At 50.3% G+C, this 18,098-nt stretch overlaps 1 protein-coding gene across 1 annotated transcript in view; it reads left to right on the top strand.

The window, feature by feature from the left end:
- The window catches only part of LOC146769594 (rho guanine nucleotide exchange factor 11-like), a gene marked incomplete at its 5' end in the record, with an annotated part of 243,205 nt that overhangs the window by 134,507 nt on the left and 90,600 nt on the right, over positions 1 to 18,098 (top strand).

Raw genomic sequence — 18,098 nt, 5'->3', positions numbered from 1 at the left:
CAGTATTTGAATGCCTCTGGTGTTAGTGAGCCCAAAAATATCACAGAAAAAAACACATAAAATATGACAGACCATTTGACTTTGCCAGTGCTTATTAGCACAGATTTGTACTCAATATCATATAAATGAGTATTCTTCCCTTCGCATCTCTTTCCACTGTGCTAGCTGCTTACACTCTTTTCTCCTCACATCATCCTCTGAAGTCTTCATTTGCATCCCTCACTCTTCACCTTCTGCCTTTTCTTTTCATTTTCTCCTTCTGCATTGTTTCTTTTGTTCCCTCCTCTCCCCCATCCTCTCTCTTACACACACATACACAGAGACACTGCATTTCTTTTCCTTTGGTGCAAATATTTTGACATCAGTATTTGTGTACCAATTGTACGCACTTTCACCTAAAATGGTAATTCCGATTGACAAATATACTTTATTGCTCTGTGCTCTCAGCAGAGGCCAAGAATTGGATGAGTCTAACTCCTTTGTGACCCACTACCAGGCACTGTGAAAGACAGGCACTGCCTTCAGACTCCTCTCTAGAGCTGTGAATCGTGCCCCGTCTTGAACACGCAGCAACAACTTGAAACCACTCAGACATGAGGACTCGGTTGGCTGATCCATATGTTCCTGCCAATACCCTTTTTGATGCACCAGCTGAACCTCAATCTGGTTCTCACACTTGATTTGAACCTCATTCGGCAGAGGCACAACTGTCCTCAGAACCTGCTCACATTTAAAACAGTGCTTCTCATTGCACTCATGTCAGGGCGTTGCATGAGTAAGTTGCCAGCACTTTCTGTCCAGCAACCATATATTACCATCTTTCGGGACAAGTTAGTGCGAGACCAGGGAAGCATTCCCCCAAAGGCTGTAATGCCTTTCCACATTGAGCATTCTATCCCTGCTGATATTCTTCGCTCTTCCTCATCTATCCAAGGAAGGAGAGCAAGACTCCATGGCCCAGACCGAAGAGAGCTCTGAGTTTCTATGTTTGTTAAACCAAATATCACCGGGTGGATGATCAGCTCTTTGTGGGTTTCTCAGGGGCAATAAAGGGAAGCTCAGTGCAGAAATAGACTATCTCCAGATGGATTGTTCTTTGTATAAAGATCTTCTATGGTCTGGCTAAGAAACAGCTTCAGGAAGGCCTCTGGGTTATTTTGACCAAAGCTGCTACCATGAATCTTGGACATCTGCAAAACTGTGACATGGGCATCAGTTCACACGTTCAAAAAGTACAACTGGATTACCAGGTAGGGTAAGAAGGGCACTTTTCCTGTTCATTCCTGCACAATTTCTTGGTCTTAACCATCCACAGATCCATTAGCTAGCGAGGTACTATTCTGGTATGTATTCACCAGATGAGGAATTTGTGGCAAGAAGTGTCCATCAGAAGAACAAGTTACTCATCTTTAGTAATTCTCTTTCTGGTGCATACTCTATCTATCCCCAGATTCCTCCTCGACCCTCCCTCCAAGTTTTGTGGGATGGACTAATTTGACTGATACTAAAAAATGTAAACTAGAGATCAGCACACTGACCGAATCTGATTTCTAGGGCTCCGCGTCCCACAGCTCAGACAGATATCAGAAAGAAACTGATGTCCCGTGCAGAGGTTTTGATTATATAGGGGCCCAATATCACTTCTAGGGTGGGACGGACCTGATGTGAAGCTGCTCAATGCCACCTAGTGGCATACTAGGGAATTACTAAAAAAACAATCTTCGGATCCAGTCTGCCACCCGGGCATTCACAAGGTGGGGCTCTGCGGTCGGATCGATTATCCTTGCGAAAGAGTGTTACTGAAGGTGGGTAACTTATTTCTCTGCTACATACTTCAGGAACAGGATTATAGATAGAAGATGAAAGAGAGAAGAACATATTGACAAAAAAGAGAGGCTTTTGAGTCTGCAAAATATCGACGTGGTATATCAGTGACAAATAGCCCATCACAATAACATAACTGCAGCAAAAGAAAGAACTTAATGAGATTCAGTTCCTCATCTGGTTTCTTTTACAGTATACAAGGGATACTGGAGACTATTAAAAAATTCCATAGTGTGATACAGCAACTTGTGAATTACCAGAATAGTAAAAAACCTAAATCTTAAGAGCCTGATGTCCTGTTCTGGATTGGTTTCTCTTCACAGCACTGGCAAGCATAACACTCCGCATAAAAGACAGCACCTGGCATCAGGCTATTAACTCATCTATATTAATTTCTCAGCTTTTATACATGGCCTACTGATGTGGAGCTACTCTCCACACGTCCTATACTCTCTGTTTCCCTCAATGTAGTGAGAGGGAAAACTAGTACTTCCTGTCTCCACCCAGGAAGTTCCTGGCATCTCACTTCTGTCTGGATCAGCTGGACCGCTGACCTACTTATATAACAATGTCTTTTCCTGGAGGACATGACATCTCTCCCCCCCCCCCGCCCCCACTTACAAAGAAATTCAGTCAATCTCTTCAGTGCATCTTTTGGACACTGTAGTTGGTTTCTTTGCTCCGCAAATGTTGAGAGTGGTTCTGCGGATGTTGAGGGTAATGTCTGTTACGGGGAGAGTTCGTTAATGAGGTGAGCATCCTTTCTGCTCCCTGACTGGTTTGTTAGCTCTGCTGACCTACTTATAATACAACGTCCTTTCTTAGAAGACATGACATCTCCCCCCCAATTACAAAGAAATTCAGTCAATCTCTTCAGTGCATCATTTGGGCTCTGTAGTTGGTTTCTTTGCTCTGCGAATGTTGAGTGGTTCTGCAGATGTTGCGGGTGATGTCTGTTGCGGGGAGTGTTCGTTGGTGAGGTGCGCATCCTTTGGGCTCCTTGATTGGTTTGTTAGCTCTGTGGATGTTGAGTAGGGTTTCTGTTGAGAAAGGTGTTTGTTGTTTCGATGCTTCACGAGAACAAGGGTCGGCTCTGGGACCCATTTACTTGTTCTATTTGACTCTCCTACTCCCAGTTGCATTTGGGAATGTTGAAGTCTTTGACCATCCGGGCATATGCATGTTCTTTTCTCATCCCCATTTTCTTGAGAATGACATGTCTCTGTCAACATATGTCTGCCTTTCTTACAAGGTGATGAGACAGCCTTTTCCCAACATTTTTGGGTAATGTCCCATACATTCGTTCTTATTCTGCAAGCTCTTTGAGTCAGCCGAGCTGTCCCCATCAGAGGTGAAGTGTTAGACCTGTCAGCCCTTTGGGTGGTCCCTCCTCATCATTATTTATTTTGTCCCACTTTTGCCTCAAGCCCTGTTAGTATTTTTCCTTTTTGGGAACCACCAGACTTTTTGTAGTGTTGATGCAGATTCAGGGAGCCATTTTATCTACCCCTGAAACTTCTGTCTGAGGGCCTGGAGCACAAAATGGTGGCCACCTGTGACATCACCAGCATCCACTGGAACCTACTAGCACCTTCCAGAACATTCCAGAACCCTGTGACAGTTGGAGGCGGTTTAGAATGTTGGGAAGCTAAGACAGAGAGTTGGCAGTTGGAGCTGGCAGTTGGCACCTGACTGGTGAAGAGAGAGCAGCAGAAACCTGAAGGAGGAAGGAGTGAAGCAGCAGGGGTGGAAACTTGTGCCTGGAGTGGGGTCCATAAACCCACCCTTGATACTAGTCCCTACTGACTGAGCCCAGCCTGGAGCCCTGTGTGGGAAGAAGCAAGAAAAACCATCCTAAGGACCTGGACAGCAGGAACAGGCCTTAGAACCAAAGAACAGCAAGATCCTGACCTGAATACTGGTTTCCCTGGAGTCCGACGTCGAGTAGCCTGAGACCTGGAGCCCGAGGTGGAGAAGCGGCGCTGACTGGAAAAGCAGACGTCGTACTCGGAGCCGCCAGAGGTCGAGAGAGGGCGCCGTCAGAGGTCTTAGAGAGTACCAGAGGTCGAGGAGGAAGTCACCCGAGGTCGAGTGAGCGGCGTCATCGGAGGAGTGAAGTCCGCCCTCCGGAGTCGTCGGAGACCGAGGTGAAGCGTGCCGGAGGTCAGGAGTGGAGATCGCACTCCGGAGTCGCCGGAACCTGAGGAGAATCGTGCCGGAGGTCGGGAGTGGAGGTCGCACTCCGGAGTCGCCGGGAACCTGAGGAGAGGAGCACCGGAGGTCGGGAGTGGAGATCGCACTCCGGAGCCGCCGGAAGTCGACATCGAGGCAAGGCCGGCCGACGTCATCGAAGCCGAGGTCGCCATCGGACCGGAGCCGCCCGAAGTCGACATCGAGTCAAGACTGCCCGACGTCATCGAATCGGAGGTCGAGATCGAGCCGAGGCCGCCGACATCGAACCGGAACCGCCTACCGGCGTCGTCAAGAACTGACATTGCGCCGAGGCCGCCGACATCGAACCGGAACCGCCTCACGGCGTCGACACGACTCCAGCGGCGTCGGAGCATCAGAAAAAGGGCAGTAAGTGGAGTAGAGGGCGCCTAAGGCCCTGTGGAGACCTGAGAGACTACTCTGAGGGCTAGGGAGGTGCTGGAACCAGCCTGACTGTGCCAGGGGTGAGCTGAGACTAATTCAGTGGGGTTGTGTAGAGTGGGAAAGCCAGATCTCTAGAATCCCCCCCTTGATCTACCTCAGTTTAGGCCTCAGCCTTGTCCAAGCCAGGGAGTAGACACCCTCAAGCCATCTACCTCACCACAAGCTGTGCCTGGGCCAATTCAGCCCATAGTAATCTCAAATGTGATCTGATTATATGAGTGTCACTGTCAGCTTTTAATTATTTATTGGGGGCACTGTATTTATTGTATTTAACCTATTTATTGCTTCACTGTATTTATTGGTCCACAGTATTTATTGATGCACAATATTTATTGGTTAACAGTATTTATTGCCTCAGTATATTTAATTGCCTGTATTAACTGCACTTATATTTATGTCTTTAATATTTATGATCACCCCTATTTATTGAATCATTAAGACAGTATTTATTTGACCTGCACTAATTTAATAAGCCTTGTATATTGTGATTGTCTTATTTATTTATCTGATCAGCAACTAAGAGAAAAAGAAGATAAAGAAAGATATTTTCATAATTTTTACGGTGTAGAGTCGTTTTTGGAACGGATGCACGCATGGTTATTGTATGGGTATAATGTATGCTTAGCACGGTGCCTGTTTCCTGACCACTCGAGCCAAGCTACCACAGTGTGTTCGGGAAGTCCACCACCACCCTTCCGGTGTGGGAGTGGGTATTTCCAACATAATTGGTGTTCAGTGGTGGGATAGAGCTGTGCCTACGTATACTCAACAATAACTGTGGGTAGTCCATAGGCCTACACCGGGAGTTTTCTCAAAGCGGCCTTCCTAATTGTGGGTTTTTGTTTTTTTCCAAATTTACTCTGGTGGTGGGAGGAGGTATTATAAAAGGTACCCCCCTGCATTGCTTCTGTGAAAAACTGTCCTCTAACCTGAGTGGGCAAGATGGAGTTTGTACTAGAAAATTTAGAAACGTACACTGTGGCCCAACTCAGGGAGTTTTGTCAGCGGGAGGGGGTGTATTGTCCCCCAGGAGCAAAGAAGGGTGCACTCCAAACCAGCTTAAGGGCTTGGGGGGAGGCACGACGGGAAAGCAAGGCTGAGGAGGAGGACAGGGATAGAGAGCCAGACAGTGAGGGAGCTGGTTTGTACCAACCTGAGGTGGGGAACCTGTCAGCGGGGCTCAGGACACTTTCCAGGAAGGGCAGCAGTGCCTCTAGCGGTGGCTTGTCTGAAGTGGAGTTAACAGACCGGAGGGAGAAAAGACAGCTCACATGGGACTTAGCAAGGCTGGAGAAAGAGAAGGAGGAACAGAGGATGGCTCATGAGTTAAGGCTGAAAGAGATAGATCTTCAGATCCTGAGAATCGGGGCACACCCTGTACCTAACGGTGGCAGCAAAGAACTAGAGTACACCAGGGAACCCAAACCCTACCTGCCAAAGGACATAGTAGCTAGCTACGGGGCGGGTGACGATATCGCCAAGTGGCTAGCGGCCTATGAGGTCTCGTTAAGGGCCCATGGGGTTCCAGAGAAGTACTGGGGAGGGGGATTGTACAAGTACATGCCTCCAGCTGGCAGGGATGCTTTATTGGCCCTCGAGGAGGATGAGCAGACCCACTACCCCACCATGAAACTGGCGCTCATAAGAAAGTTTGGACTAACACCCGAAAAGTACAGACAGAAGTTCAGGGGTAGTCACAAACTGGGCACACAGAATTGGGTGGACTTCCTGGACTATGCAAAGAAGGCACTGGAGGGTTGGATTCAGGGCAGTGAAGTGAGGAACTACGAGGGGTTGTTTGATCTAGTACTGAAGGAACACCTGCTCGAGAAATGTTTCCCTGAACTGCGTCAACACCTGGTGGATAGCAAGCTGACCAGTCCCCGGAAGCTTGCTGAGGAGGCGGACATTTGGGCTAGTACCCGGGTGTCCACAAGGGGGACTGGAGGGGATACTCAAAAGGCCAGACAGGGCGCCCCCCAGAAGAAAGAGGGAGGGGAAAAGAAAAAGGAGTTCTCCAAAGGCCCCCAAAATAATTTCCAAGGAAAGGGAACAGGATTCACCCCTAGGGCTAACCCACCCAGAAACCCTAATCCTGGCCAGAGTCAGCAGCCAAGGGTTGTCCATTGCTACGAGTGCGGTGGCGTTGGACACTATAAAGGAGATCCGAAGTGCCAGAAACGACCACCCCCTCCCATTGGAGGAAAGACCCCCGGAGTAGCTAGTGTAGTGCTCGGGGAGGAGATGCCCTTAACTAAGGGAAGGGAGTGGGCGGGTGTCACTTTAGTGTCCCTGGGAGAACGGGAGATGGTTCCTAAGATCCAGGTGCCCGCAAATACCGCAAAGTATGGGCAGTGGGTCACCATCAACGGCCAAAGAGGGGAGGCTCTGAGAGACACAGGGGCCAGTATGACTATGGTACGTAGCCAACTGGTGTCTCCAGAGCAAGTCATTCCCGATGTACTCCACCCAGCCGCGATGGCTGACGGCAGAACAGGCCACTATCCAGTGGCCGAGGTTCCCTTTGAATGGGGGGGGGTTGCAGGTTCACTTCGAGTTGCCGTAAGCCCTGCCGTGCCAGTCGATTGTCTGCTGGGGAATGACATGGAGCACAACGCTTGGAAGGAGGTGGAATACCGGACTCATACTGAGATGCTGGGTACACCTGACTGGGCCTGTGTTAGCACAAGGTCCGCGACTACCCGGAGAGGGAGTTCGTTTCGGCTGGAGCCTGGAACAAAGGCCCAGCCAGCTGCCAGTCAAGGGAAGAACCGAGGACAGGAGGAGCCTGCCTCGGCGTCCCCACCCCGTAGGACGGATAGGCCACCGGAGGTGGTGGACCAGGAGTCTGCGGAGGGGGACGTTACCAAACTGGAGGACCTACCCATCCCGGCCGAGTGGCACGTGGAGGGAGGCCCGTCCAGGGAGGAATTCTGCCAGGGCCAGAGGGAGTGCCCTACCCTTGAGGGGCTAAGGCGTCAGGCCCAAGCCCAGGCAGCAGGGAACGTTGAAGGGAACTACAGTGTTTACTGGGAGGATGGCCTCCTCTACAGTGAACCCAAGGCACCCCTACATGGATCGTCACGAGCCTTGGTAGTCCCTCAACCTTATCGAGCCTTCCTTCTAGAGTTGGCTCACGAGATCCCCTTGGCAGGACACCTGGGGCAAGACAAGACCTTCGCTCGTCTTGTCCCACACTTTTATTGGCCTCAGATGAAAGTGTCGTCCGATACCTACTGCCGGACATGTGTGTCTTGCCAAGCCAGTGGGAAAACAGGGGTGAAGCTGAAAGCTCCCCTGGAACCACTTCCTGTCGTTAGCACCCCCTTTGAAAGGGTGGGCATCGACATTGTGGGTCCGTTAGATCCGCCAACGTCAGCTGGTCACAGGTTTATCCTGGTTCTGGTGGATCATGCCACGCGGTACCCAGAGGCAATACCTCTGAGGACCATAACAGCACCTGTTGTGGCTAGGGCCCTGATGGGAATCTTTACCCGAGTGGGTTTTCCCAAGGAAGTTGTGTCCGACAGGGGGACCAACTTCATGTCAGCGTATATGCGGGCGATGTGGAAGGAGTGTCGAGTGACCTACCGGTTCACAACTCCTTACCACCCCCAGACCAATGGTCTGGTGGAGAGGTTTAACAAAACCTTGAAAGGCATGATCAGAAGTCTGCCTGAAAGCCTGCGGAGGAAATGGGACGTCCTCCTACCCTGTCTACTCTTTTCTTACAGGGAAGTGCCACAGAAGGGAGTGGGCTTCAGCCCCTTCGAGCTTCTGTATGGGCACCCTGTACGTGGACCTCTCAACCTGGTGAGAGACGGATGGGAAAGAACTCCCAGAAAGCTTCCCCAGGATGTGGTGAGCTACATGCTGGCCTTCCGGAGCCAAATGGCTAAGTTGTGGAAGCAAGCTTCTGACAACTTGGAAGCCAGCCAAGCAGTAATGAAGGCGTGGTATGACCACAACGCTCACCCGGTGGAGTTGGAGCCTGGCCAGAAGGTGTGGGTGATCGAACCAGGAGAGCTTAGCGCCCTCCAGGATCGCTGGTCAGGACCCTTTGAGGTGTTGGAGAAGAAGGGTAAGGCTACCTACTTGGTGGACCTGAAGACCCCTCGTCAGCCCCTACGGGTGCTGCACGCCAACCGCCTCAAACCCCACCACGAGAGGCCCGAAGTCATCTTGATGATGGTGACTGACGGAGGAGAGGACGTGGAAAGCGAGCCTCTCCCCGATTTGTTTGCATCTCAACAAAAGGATGGGTCGGTGGAGGGAGTGATTCTCTCCCCATCTCTAACTCCTGAACAGCGGGAGGACTGCCGCCAGGTCCTGGGGCGGTACTCTTCGTTGTTCTCCCTTGTCCCGGGTAGGACTCACCTGTGCGTCCATGACGTGGACACAGGAGACAGCCCACCTGTGAAGTCCAAGATCTACCGGATGTCAGACAAGGTGAAGGCCAGCATTCACAGTGAAGTCACTAAGATGCTGGAGCTAGGAGTGATCGAACCTTCTAGCAGCCCCTGGTCCAGTCCGGTGGTGTTAGTACCAAAAGCTGCACCACCGGGTGCCCAACCAGAACTGAGGTTCTGTGTGGACTACCGGGGACTGAACTCAGTGACCAAAACTGATGCTCATCCGATCCCTAGGGCGGATGAATTGATTGACCGGCTGGGAGCTGCCCAATATCTAAGTACCTTTGACCTTACTTCGGGGTACTGGCAGATCTCTTTGACTGATGGAGCAAGGGAAAGGTCAGCCTTCTCCACGCCCAATGGCCACTACCAGTTCTGTGTGATGCCCTTTGGGCTCAAGAACGCACCTGCCACGTTTCAGCGCCTGGTAAACCAGATCCTCACCGGAATGGAGAGTTTCTCTGCTGCTTATCTGGATGACATAGCCGTCTTCAGTAACAGCTGGGAGGATCACTTGCGTCACCTGCAAGCTGTTCTCCAGGCCCTGAGACAAGCTGGATTGACGATCAAGGCCAGCAAGTGCCAGATCGGGCAGGGGTCGGTAGTGTACCTTGGACACTTGGTGGGTAGGGGAGCGGTGCAACCCCTCCAGGCGAAGATCGAGGCCATCATGGCCTGGGAACCCCCCAAGACACAGACTGAGGTCCGAGCTTTTCTGGGCCTCACGGGATATTACCGCCGCTTCGTGAAGGGGTACGGTACCATCGTAGCCCCCCTCACGGAGCTCACGTCCAAGAAACAACCTCGACGGGTAGTCTGGACGGAGGCTTGTCAGCAGGCCTTTGTGAGATTGAAGAAAGCCATGTGCGAGGCCCCGGTCTTAAGGGCCCCAGACTTTTCCAAGAAGTTCATTGTCCAGACAGATGCATCAGAACATGGCATTGGGGCAGTGTTATCGCAACTCAACGAAGAGGGTCTGGATCAACCCGTGGTCTTCCTATCCCGGAGACTACTTCCCAGGGAACAGAAGTGGAGCGCAATAGAGCGTGAAGCCTTTGCAGTGGTATGGGCTCTGAAGAAGTTGCGGCCATACCTGTTTGGATCGCACTTCCTAGTTCAGACCGACCACAGACCCCTTCGTTGGCTGATGCAGATGAAGGGGGAGAATCCCAAGTTGTTGAGGTGGTCTATTTCCCTACAGGGGATGGACTTTCAGGTGGAACATCGGCCTGGAGTGGACCACGCCAATGCAGACGGTCTCTCAAGGTATTTCCGCCTTAGTGATGAGAACTCCCAAGGGGTTGGGTAGCTCTCCCCACTTTCAGCTGGGGGGGACGCGTGTTAGACCTGTCAGCCCTTTGGGTGGTCCCTCCTCATCATTATTTATTTTGTCCCACTTTTGCCTCAAGCCCTGTTAGTATTTTTCCTTTTTGGGAACCACCAGACTTTTTGTAGTGTTGATGCAGATTCAGGGAGCCATTTTATCTACCCCTGAAACTTCTGTCTGAGGGCCTGGAGCACAAAATGGTGGCCACCTGTGACATCACCAGCATCCACTGGAACCTACTAGCACCTTCCAGAACATTCCAGAACCCTGTGACAGTTGGAGGCGGTTTAGAATGTTGGGAAGCTAAGACAGAGAGTTGGCAGTTGGAGCTGGCAGTTGGCACCTGACTGGTGAAGAGAGAGCAGCAGAAACCTGAAGGAGGAAGGAGTGAAGCAGCAGGGGTGGAAACTTGTGCCTGGAGTGGGGTCCATAAACCCACCCTTGATACTAGTCCCTACTGACTGAGCCCAGCCTGGAGCCCTGTGTGGGAAGAAGCAAGAAAAACCATCCTAAGGACCTGGACAGCAGGAACAGGCCTTAGAACCAAAGAACAGCAAGATCCTGACCTGAATACTGGTTTCCCTGGAGTCCGACGTCGAGTAGCCTGAGACCTGGAGCCCGAGGTGGAGAAGCGGCGCTGACTGGAAAAGCAGACGTCGTACTCGGAGCCGCCAGAGGTCGAGAGAGGGCGCCGTCAGAGGTCGTAGAGAGTACCAGAGGTCGAGGAGGAAGTCACCCGAGGTCGAGTGAGCGGCGTCATCGGAGGAGTGAAGTCCGCCCTCCGGAGTCGTCGGAGACCGAGGTGAAGCGTGCCGGAGGTCGGGAGTGGAGATCGCACTCCGGAGTCGCCGGAACCTGAGGAGAATCGTGCCGGAGGTCGGGAGTGGAGGTCGCACTCCGGAGTCGCCGGGAACCTGAGGAGAGGAGCACCGGAGGTCGGGAGTGGAGATCGCACTCCGGAGCCGCCGGAAGTCGACATCGAGGCAAGGCCGGCCGACGTCATCGAAGCCGAGGTCGCCATCGGACCGGAGCCGCCCGAAGTCGACATCGAGTCAAGACTGCCCGACGTCATCGAATCGGAGGTCGAGATCGAGCCGAGGCCGCCGACATCGAACCGGAACCGCCTACCGGCGTCGTCAAGAACTGACATTGCGCCGAGGCCGCCGACATCGAACCGGAACCGCCTCACGGCGTCGACACGACTCCAGCGGCGTCGGAGCATCAGAAAAAGGGCAGTAAGTGGAGTAGAGGGCGCCTAAGGCCCTGTGGAGACCTGAGAGACTACTCTGAGGGCTAGGGAGGTGCTGGAACCAGCCTGACTGTGCCAGGGGTGAGCTGAGACTAATTCAGTGGGGTTGTGTAGAGTGGGAAAGCCAGATCTCTAGAATCCCCCCCTTGATCTACCTCAGTTTAGGCCTCAGCCTTGTCCAAGCCAGGGAGTAGACACCCTCAAGCCATCTACCTCACCACAAGCTGTGCCTGGGCCAATTCAGCCCATAGTAATCTCAAATGTGATCTGATTATATGAGTGTCACTGTCAGCTTTTAATTATTTATTGGGGGCACTGTATTTATTGTATTTAACCTATTTATTGCTTCACTGTATTTATTGGTCAACAGTATTTATTGATGCACAATATTTATTGGTTTACAGTATTTATTGCCTCAGAATATTTAATTGCCTGTATTAACTGCACTTATATTTATGTCTTTAATATTTATGATCACCCCTATTTATTGAATCATTAAGACAGTATTTATTTGACCTGCACTAATTTAATAAGCCTTGTATATTGTGATTGTCTTATTTATGTATCTGATCAGCAACTAAGAGAAAAAGAAGATAAAGAAAGATATTTTCATAATTTTTACGGTGTAGAGTCGTTTTTGGAACGGATGCACGCATGGTTATTGTATGGGTATAATGTATGCTTAGCACGGTGCCTGTTTCCTGACCACTCGAGCCAAGCTACCACAGTGTGTTCGGGATGTCCACCACCACCCTTCCGGTGTGGGAGTGGGTATTTCCAACATGAAGGTATATTATTCATGTCTTGATGTGAATATAACTGACATGACATGTTGCGTTGTGGGGTTAGTGATTGTTCTGAGTCATCGGCGTGTGATGTTTTGCTCTGAACGGGGAGAACATTCTCTGATTCCAATGTGCATTTGGGTGATTGACGGCATTGGCGTTTTCTTGATCTTGACTCTGTTGACCTGAGTGATTGTGCAAACATGCTTTCTGAATCAGATGAATCTTCTTCTGATTTCTTTTGAGGAAGTCCTTTTGGGTGTGTTCTCACTGGTGAATCTCTTGAGCTGATGGACTGTGATGAACTGCTCCTTGAGTCGGAGCTGTCTTCGGGACGTTCCTTTGGGTACATCTCTCGAAGTGTCTTATGTACTCTTGCAACGAGGGATAATTTGATAGCCGAGTGTTTATTTCTATTTTTTGGCCCCAGTGCATTTTGTCTCTGCTCCTCTCATGTGATGTTAATTGTCTCCTCTCAGTTTTCTCCTTATTGTCATGGGTGTCTTGAGTGCGTTTGCATACCCATTTCCGGTGTCTGAGTGAATTGCCCAGTCTTATGTTGTTTGGTTCTTCTTCTCACTTGTTGGACGCACTGCCGTTTGTGCCATGTGTGTGATATATCCCACTGCTTGATGCTTCTTCAGAAAAATCTAAGAAGTTCGATAAACAGTGGGTGGCTCCGGTGTGTTTGTATACCGGTTTCCAGAGTTGGTGTGAATTGCCCAATCTTCTGTAGTTTGTTTTTTCTTCACGCTTGTTGGGCATGGTGTCGTCTGTTCCATTTGTGTGATCTGTCCCACTGCTTGATGCTTCTTCAGAATATTCTGGAAAGTTTGATGAATGACTCCTTGAAGTTATTTCAGTTTGGCTGTCACAATCCCGGAATGTCCCATTCTTTGGTTTGCCATCCTCCACTGCCTTTTGTATTGTTGAATCTGAGTATTTCATTTCACTTTGTCTATCATGATATCTTGCCTCTGGTCTGTCTTTGCCCTCACTCTTTCTGGCTCTATTGGTTTCTTGGACTTTACTCACTGACATGAAAAACATCTAATTTTTCTTGTTTTCCTTTCTTGCATTGAGGTGCAATTCTCTTGCTTTGGCCCGCTCTCCAGCTTCGGCCCTCCTAATGATTTCCTTTAGCGAGAGCTGCTTTTGAAGGATCTTGCATTTCGTGTCTGGTATTGAACATCCCTCAATTACCCTGAGTCGAATTGCTTCCTCATTTGTGAATGTATTAAAATTGCAGTATTGTACCAGACTTTGCAACCTTGTAATGAAATTTGTTAATGATTCACCTGGTTCCTGCCGTGCTGCGTTGAAGATGAGGCCTTCTTGAACCACCTCTTTCTTTGTGTTGAAATGGGCACATAGTGTCTCTTTGAGTTTTTCATATGTCTCTGTGTCCTTTGTTGAAAACTTTCTGATTAGGCGTCGGCCTTCATGCCCCACCAGCTGAAGTAGTAGTAGCAGACGTTTTTCGTCTCTTCGCTCACTGGTTGTTGCAAAAAATTCATCCAGTGACTCCAGCCACCGTTTCCATTTGGGACCCAAACCTTGGGTGCCCGTCTGTCTCACAGGGGGTGGCACTTCAATGCAGGGGTTAGATTTTTGTGTTTCTTTTCCCACCGACATGATGGTGGAATGTGCTAGTATGATAATGCCACAAGACTGCTCACTATACTTTATGTATTATTTGTTGGCCCTCTTCGGTAGAGGTCTTGCGTATAGTTGTTTTTCTTTGATTTTGGAAAAGCTCACTCAAAGGTGATCACTGTATTCTTTCTGGCAGCATCACATTTTTTTTGTAGAGCTGTTCCAGCTTTGATGCCCCCAGCTATGTGTATTCCTTTCAAAAGCCAACCTGGCTTGGTGTCTGCCCTTAGTATGGCTGTCTCAGTAGGCTTCAGTGAATTAGGCTTGGATTGCCTGATTCCAATATGGCTGTCTCATTGATTTTAGTGGATTTGTCTCAGGGTGCCTGACTTCAACATGGCCACCCCATAGACTTCAGTCGACTGTCTCAACTTGTCTGACTTCAAAATGGCCGCCACTCGGCTGCAGCATGCATGGCTTGTAGTTCAGATAATTCCTACTTTTCTTTAATGCTGCATGTTAGCTGCAAGTAATTTGTGCTTCCTCAGCACTGGTACTTTCTTATATTACTTGCCTGCGTTATCTGCAGGCGTGATATTCGATCCCACCTTCGTCGCCAGTTCTCCTGTTCTGGATTGGTTTCTCTTCACAGCACTGGCAAGCATAACACTCTGCATAAAAGACAGCACCTGGCATCAGGCTATTAACTAATCTATATTAATTTCTCAGCTTTTATACATGGCCTACTGATGTGGAGCTACTCTCCACACGTCCTATTCTCTTTACTTCCCTCAATGTTAGAAATGGGATTTCTGGTTGGATAGGGCTTGCGCCAAAGCCAGACAGAAACCACCACTCTAGTCAGGGCTGGGGAGTTACACGCCAAAGATAACCCCTGCTCACCCCCTTGGTAGCTTGGCACGAGCAGACAGGCTTATCCCTGAGGCGATGTGTAAAGCGTTTGCGCGCGCACCCAGCAACAACACCCAAGGCCCACCACAAAGGAAACTCCACACAAGGTATTCTATAAAAATAGCCTTTGTATTATACACAACACATTAGATAAAACCACACACTTTACAATGTGCCAACAGGCACGGGCAGAATTTACAAGGGATTATATGTACAGGGGACAGGGCCACATGGACCACTGTCCGAAATTAGCACTCTTAGAACTTAGGAATAATACTTTGGAACATAGCACACAATAACATATATAACACACAACCAGTAACTCCTGGTAACCAGAAAGTACCACCTACGCAACCCTAACCACCTTAGGAAAATACTGCGCAGGGAATCAGGACCTCACCAGCACCACCTGTACTAGGAGAAAAACAACCACCTAAGTATCACTCTACCTGTAGGGGTCTAAGCACATAAACACAGGATGCATAAAATACATTCAGAGGTGTAAAGCAAAGCACATGACGCATAAACACATTCAGAGGTGCAGGAAAGGGACAATGGCGCAAAAACTCACATTAGCCACTATCTGTGGCAGTCCCTGGGCCAACTGGCCTGGTAGGGGCTAGGACGCCCTGTGTTCAGCAAAGTCAGGGGCAAGCCTGCGCAGGCTGCGCAAGCCAGGCACACAATGCACAACCTAAACGTTGCAGCTGCCCACTAAGTGCTGGGCAGCTGGAGAAATGAGCGTGGGCACCACTGTGCCTTCTTAGGAAAAATAGGGCAGTTGTTGGAGCCTCCCTGGGCTCTAAACAAATGAATACGGCCCCCAATAACGTTGGAGCGCACCAGCGCTCGAAGAACACAATGCGGAGGGTTGGAGCCCCACGAGCGCTCTAAAAATAATATGCCCCCACGATGGAGCGTCTTCGCGCTCTAGAACCAATATGGCCCCGTCTGTCGGAGTCCCTCTGGACTCTTGAACAATGTGCCTCGTGGGAGCCTTTGGGGCTCTAAAACTAATTTGCACCTAGGAGCGTGGGAGTCCCGCTCGGGGGACTCAGCAACATCAAATGCCCTGGGAAGAACTTGCCCCCTCGGTGAAGCAGCCCGCAACTGCGGCGCTGCGTGAAGAAGGGAGAGGGCAGAACGGACAAAATCCTCAACCGCGTGGAGCCCCACTCACCTGGGACTCCCGCGTCGTCTCCTGCTCTCCCGGGCTGTTCTCAGAGGACTTCAGAGCCTCCGGCCTGACGGGCGGTGCGGGGGAATCTCCGGGGCTTCAGCCAGCCGCGCGTCTTCGGTGGGAGGCGGGGTAGGCTCCCGCCCTCCTGCTTCCGGTTCCTGTTGTCCCGGAGGCCCGCCCCCGGCCGCCTGACTTCCTGGGATTCCCTGGCCGCGGCGGTGATTCTCCGGCCATCAGAGGGGTAGGCTCCCTCGCAAGAAAAACAAATAAGCGGGGTGGGCACCCGCCAACGAAATAAACCAATAAGCGGGGTGGGCACCCGCCAACGACCACGGCAATGCGGGGTGGGCACCCGCTTCAAATCGGCAAAAGCGGGGGAATCCCTACATCGGGGTTCCCCTGTTAAGGATCGCAGCTCAGCGCTGCTGGGGCCACAAATGGAGCGCTCCTAGCGCTATAAGTAAAAAGCGCTTCCAGGCTCTTGGGCAAGAAAGCAAGTCCAGCCAAAGTCTTCAAAAGCAGGGGGGGGCAAAGACTGGGCCCAGGGGCCAGCTCACAGGGCCCTCCAGCAGGGAGGCAGTCCCCAGTGGCGGTCTCTCCTGGCGCCCAGCAGCAGCAGGCCCCCCTCAAGTTGGATCAGCAAGAGAACACCAAATGTAAGGGGACACAGCCCCTTTTTATACAGTAAATCCTTTGTCTCAAGGTGCAGGGAAGGGGCGAACCAGTTACAACTGGTCCCTGAGCACTTTGTTTTGCTCAGCCCCTCTCCCTATTCAGTGGACAGGCCAGAGTCGTCAGTCGCACCACAGGGGGCGGAGCCAGCATTGTGTGGGGAAAACCCTGCCCTATTCAGGACCCAGGTGTACTCCTCCCACCCATCTAGCTGCTGATCTCCCCATTCACCACTGGGTGACTCATCCTGACTCTGGGGATTTCCCTAGCCCGTCACATGACCTCAACCAGCAAATCGCGCGACAAGGCACACATTTTACACTGCACACCGAAGTGCCCACTTCTAGAAGTGGCACTTCCATACTAGGTACATGCACGCCGCACACATCATCGCGCAGCATTCAATCACACGCGTCCGCACATACCAAACTCGGGACTGCACACCCCACGCATCAGGAACTACTAGGGACAAATACATTCCCCATGCATTCCTATGGGAGGACAGGCCTATCTCACCACATGCACTCAGAATGCGCACGCACTTTCCTCTGGGACACAGGGAAAGTCACCAATAAAAAGCAAAAAAGTTCAGGGGTGAACCTGCCAGAAGGGCCAAGTCCAACAGCCTACTGATGTGGAGCTACTCTCCACACGTCCTATTCTCTCTGCTTCCCTCAATGTAGTGAGTGGAAAAACTAGTACTTCCTGTCTCCACCCAGGAAGTTCCTGGCATCTCACTGCTGTCTGGATCAGCTAGACCACTGACCTACTTATATAACAATGTCCTTTCCTGGAGGACATGACACCTGAGTAGTGTTCAGTGACACAAGCAGTCTTGAGTAAATCATGTTCCTATTTCAGCTTGGATTAAGCAGTATCATACAGTGCACGCGTTTTCTTTTTAAAATGCTGATACATTTTTTAAAAAGGTAACAGGAAATATAGTTTCTCATCTTTTTTGTTGTTCATCGAATACCTAAGCATTAAAAAGCAAATCAAAGTGTTGTACCTCAACTTAAATCCTTTCTTAAAAGAGGAAGCCTGAAAGGGCTAGTCTGCATACTTGCATGCAGTCTCTGGGAATAAAACCTGCTTTCCTGAAAAACAAGGGCTTCCCCCACGGATTTCATTTGAATTCTTACAAGGCACTGCATGATATTTGGTAGGTTGATTGGAGATTTGGGAGGGCAGGCAGTTAAACCTGAATGACCATACCGAAGACAGGGTGTCTAAATGCTAACGACAGTTCTGTTGCCTCATTTGTAGGCTCTAAATCTGAAAGGGTATATAATTGGCAAGCAGACCCATGAAAAAGCACTGAAGGTTAACCCTGGTCACTTGCAAATAGATGCTGATGAGGCTGACTGGTGAATATATATTTGTACAGGAATGTCCCATCCTGTGTTTTGCAAATAAAGTCTATATATATACTTGAGGCAAAACAGAGACCTGTTTTAGAACAGAAATATATAAGCACAATTTGTAA

The sequence above is a fragment of the Triturus cristatus genome, unplaced genomic scaffold, assembly GCF_964204655.1.
Source record: "Triturus cristatus unplaced genomic scaffold, aTriCri1.1 SCAFFOLD_374, whole genome shotgun sequence".
Taxonomy (NCBI): domain Eukaryota; kingdom Metazoa; phylum Chordata; class Amphibia; order Caudata; family Salamandridae; genus Triturus; species Triturus cristatus.
This window is presented reverse-complemented; position numbering and strand designations above follow the sequence as displayed.